Genomic DNA, 4,756 nt, shown 5'->3' on the forward strand with positions numbered 1-4,756 from the left:
AAATTGCTGTATAGGGATTTCGGAAAGGCAGTTCTATTAGTGTACTTCTTGGTTTGATCTAACTCTATTTTGAGGAGTTATGGGTTATTGTTGATTATACTAAGGGACGTGATCGTCTCTTACTAGGTTGCTAGCTACTGCTGCATCCCGGATTATGGGCTATTACATTTCTTAGTATTGGATGTGATCGTCACTAACTAAGTTTCTGGCTACTGCTGCAGTCCGGATCTATTTCCTACCAAGTCTAAATTGAAGTTATCGGGCTTCAGGGATAAGTTCTATCAAATATGTATATCACCTACTGTTAGAATTCTTTGCAATTTGAAGGTTTCATGGTTTAATGGTTGGTACTCAGGACTTTGAATCCTTCAATCCGAGTTCAAATCTCGGTGGAGCCTTTTGATAACTTTTAGCTCACTTATATCACCATGTAGGTTTCCCCCGTAATTTCTTCTATTCAAAATTAACTTAATTACTATGGACTAGAGTTTGTTCTTTACCATAAACTAGCTACCGCTAAAACTCGGATCTTCACTAGAAAATTTAGCATCTAATTTGGGCAATAGTTCGTTCTTTAATATAATATGCGCCGAAACACATGAAATTTAAGCGCTGTAACCCATTTAGGCAATCAGTTTTCATCTGATGAGCCCTGATATGTGGTGATCACCAGGGGAATATCAAATTGTTGCAGATTTAAGGTGCTATAGCTTTGTTTTGGGACAATGACTTATACTTATTGGTGTTGGTGTTGCTCTATTTTGGACTGCCTTTTCGGATAATCGGATTGAATATTATATTTGTTCCTAGGAGACTGGATGGATGAGTAACGTCTATACCTTGTTCAAGTGCTCATTTATTTCATTTACTAAAGTAGGAAGACAGTTTTTTTTTTTTTTTTAGCCAAGTAATTACCGTAATACACTATACATTTAATGAATATTCAAATAAACTAGTGATAAAATCGGTAGTTTTGTTAGTTTTTTATTTTTCAAAAATAAAAAGAAAGGGGGGGGGGGGAATAAATGAGATATATTGTCTTGGTTGATAAGATAATGGAAATATTTGTATTCAAACGCAAGCTGAACATGAACTGGAGTAAGAAAAGATGTTGGGTAAAATTCTAGGCTACTATTAAAAAAAAGTCATTGAAAAAATTTAATTTTTGTAGAGGACAATTTTAATTCTTGGGGAATATTATAGGCTATTAAAGAGGATTGGAATTGTGACATGTTAAGATTTATGTTCCCTTCGTAATCGCTCTAAAAACCGGAAGAAGATTTGCTAGATGTTTTCCAGAAAAATTGCCTACGGATTGTTCTGGGCACCCAACTGACTGACCACATTTCAAATAGTAGGCTGTACGAAAAGTGCCGTTCAATCCCGCTTTCTAAGGCTATAAAAAGAGAAAAGTGGAGATAGCTTGGGTATGTTCTACGGAATATACATGAAAGATTGTCCAATATTGTCCTTTTCTGCCAACCGTATAGGGGCAATCGGAAAGCAGGCCGTCCGTTATTTGGTTGTGACCATGTCGTAAGCAAAGATTTAATTGAAATGGGAGATTCCTGCGGAAGGGTGTAAAGAAGAGGGTTTTAAATAAATTTTGAAGGAAGAGAAGCATGCGTAGCTGTGTTGACCTCAGGTGGCTTGTTGCTGCAGCGGGTTGTTAATAGTGGTATTATTGATCTTAGTGTTTCAATGGTCTTAGATAACATCTTTGATATCATTTGATATCATATATTATCAGGATATCCCGTTTCATCCACCTACTGAATTGATGACATCCTGACATCAAAACAATATCATGACGTCCGTCACCCAAGTTATGACGATATTATGACATTAATTTTCATCCACCGACCGAATTACATTTATGAAATTTGTTTTGTTGGAAACATGCAAAAATAAATAATTTTTTCTATTTTTCAAGGTATTTTCCCTCCTCTTGATATATATTTGATGAAAACTATTTCAATATTTTAGCTATATTCCCAAAAACCATCATCAAAAAACTTTAACACAGACAAAATTTAACAATAAATATCGAGAAAACTAAAAGCAAAATCAGCAATAAAACGGTCCTATCATAAACAAACATATCATTACTTTAAGTACTATCAAACAACATGGGTGAACTATAAGAGCGGGAACAGACACTACTCTTAAAAAATGCATCAACACCATCTAACGTTTGGCCACAATTTTATTTCATTGTTGTAACGAGGAAAATAGCCCCAAAAAGTAAAATTATCTTGACAAAAATTACAGCATCAGATTCAGTATATCAGAGAACACCTTTATTGAGGGTTCAAGCTCTAATCTACAAAAATGTTGGATTTTATATATTTGACCAGAAAGAAGATCATAGTTGCAAGGTTTATGCTGCTGTTTCTCTTACGAATGGTCGTAGAGAACCAATGGTCTTAGAAGATCGGGAGATGGCTCTTTACAATGAAAATTAAAAGTTCTACAGCTGTTTTACTAGAACTAAAAGATTAGATGGCAACTACCCCGTCACGCTCCTTTTTATTGGATGAAAATTTTTGATCAGCATAGTAAAAGATCCAATATCTATGCCATTGGGGATGATAATCCCCCCGGAGCCCCTAAGGAAAGAGCTGTGAACTATATTTTTAAACAGTATTTCAATCTGGGAAATATAAGGAATTTGTGTACTTAGTTTGGTCGTTGATTAGTTCTCAAAGCTTCCCATCGTTAACCTCAAAACCTCAAACGTTGAACAGCAGCTTTCCATGCTAGTAGAAAACTAATTTTCTGGACTTTAGTCGAATAAATTATGACTGTGAATCCGAGTGCACTAATAGTATTTTTTCTAATAAAGATAAGGATTAGCAGCAGTAAAGTAATTTGACAATGTAATAGTGCCTCCAGCAGTCCAGCTGCCTCCAGGAATTTTTGGTATCAGCCCGATTATTATTAAACAAAACTATTATCCGACGGTAAGAGAAGTAAATAGTATATATTGAAAAAATTTAGTGACCCGCCTTGTTAGCCTGCAGTCTCTTAATGAAGAAAAACAATATGTAGATGAAAAAATTCCATGTTACTTTAGTAGCTCTACTGTTAATACTAAATAAATAAAAAAAAGTTGTTTTCAGCTGAAAGTAAGGAGCAACATTAAAACTTAAAAGGAATATTTTTTGCATGAGGGGAGCTGCTCCCTCCTCAATCCCTTCGCTCTTTACGCCTTAAGGCATGATAGCCCTCCTAGAAATACTTCTCATCCCAATTTCACAATTATTGCGTTTTAACAGTCATTCTTAAAGGACTGGGACAAAAAATGAAACTTTAGTGCAAAAAATAGTGGGATTTAGGAGGCAGAAGTATGTCTTATATACAAAATAATTTCTGTTTGTTTTAAGTTTCAGTGTTGCTCCTTACTTTCAATCGAAAAAGCTTATTTTTTATAGTTTAATTTTGATCGTTTTTTTTTGTACGCATGGCAGGCCTCACCAACATATGATACGGGACTTGAGAGTTGGGATTAAATATTTTATATTTAAAAAAAAATCTGCAATAAGAAGAGCTATCGTAGTACAGGACCTATATTTAGGCGCTTCAAAATACTGCCTCTCAAACTAAGAACATTACTGTATAGTTTTTCAAAAATTTTAATCAGTAATTTTCTACTACTGATTACTGATTACAAAAAATACTATTACTGATTACAAAAAATCAGTAATCAGTAATAGTAATTTTTCAGTAATTTTCAGTAATTTGTAATTTCAGTAAATTCAGAAATTTAAAAAATTATAGTTCGGTGCATTAAAATGGAAGAACACTCCCTTGCTTTGCTACAATCCTTTTGGTTTCTTGAAAAGAACACTAACATTTTTATTTCCAATGGGATGGGCCATCTTTTGATTTTATTGGACAATTGGTTCGATATGATCACCAGTGGAAAAAACACACACACACAAAAACAATTAACACAACCTTTACCGTTTTGTTTTCTCATACGTAAAAATATAGGTTGGTATGGTAGCACTTGCCAACCTCCCAAGAAGTTTCTAGGTGAGGCTCATGATGCCCCGTCAAACTTTTTCCTCCTCTGTACAACTAGGCATGCGAATATAATATTTTATGTTACATAGAAAAAGATTGGTCGCAATGGCAAGAAAACTATCCCCCCCCCCCCTTGTACCAATATTAAAGATGTAGGCCAGGAATATTTTCAGGAAACGACAGACATTAGATACAAATTTCTACCTCTTCCCATCCCCAAAAATCATTCTATGTTCATTTGAAGGCTTAATAAGAGATTGAATATTTAGCCCCCCTCCCTTACAAAATAATCCACCATCCTTTTTTCATAATAGCTGATGCAATCCTATATATCACTAGGTACAATTTTAAGAGACATGAAGAAAATCAGTTTAGTTAAATGAAGCTTTAAATACACGTCAGAAACATTTTTCTGCAATAATAAGGGAGTTTCTGCAATAAGAAAGGAATTACAACCGTGTCATCTTCTCAGAAAGGGGCCTCCCCGGGCCATTCAGCGCGTCCCAAGATGACAGATAGGGAAACGCCCTACATATATACATATAGATATTTATTCATTCCAGTTCTACAACTTGGGTCCCACATGTCGCTCGGGCCAGCATGGAGTCTCTTTCTTTGTAGATACACCTCCTACAAACTGTGTTGTGACCAGGTAGCCAGTTTTATCTCTTATCGCGACAATTATATTCAGAGGCCGCATAAGCCACATAACGATCATTGCCGTATA

The sequence above is a fragment of the Artemia sp. Qi Xiang Cuo genome, chromosome 21 (assembly GCF_049724085.1).
Source record: "Artemia sp. Qi Xiang Cuo chromosome 21, ASM4972408v1, whole genome shotgun sequence".
Lineage (NCBI taxonomy): Eukaryota > Metazoa > Arthropoda > Branchiopoda > Anostraca > Artemiidae > Artemia > Artemia sp. Qi Xiang Cuo.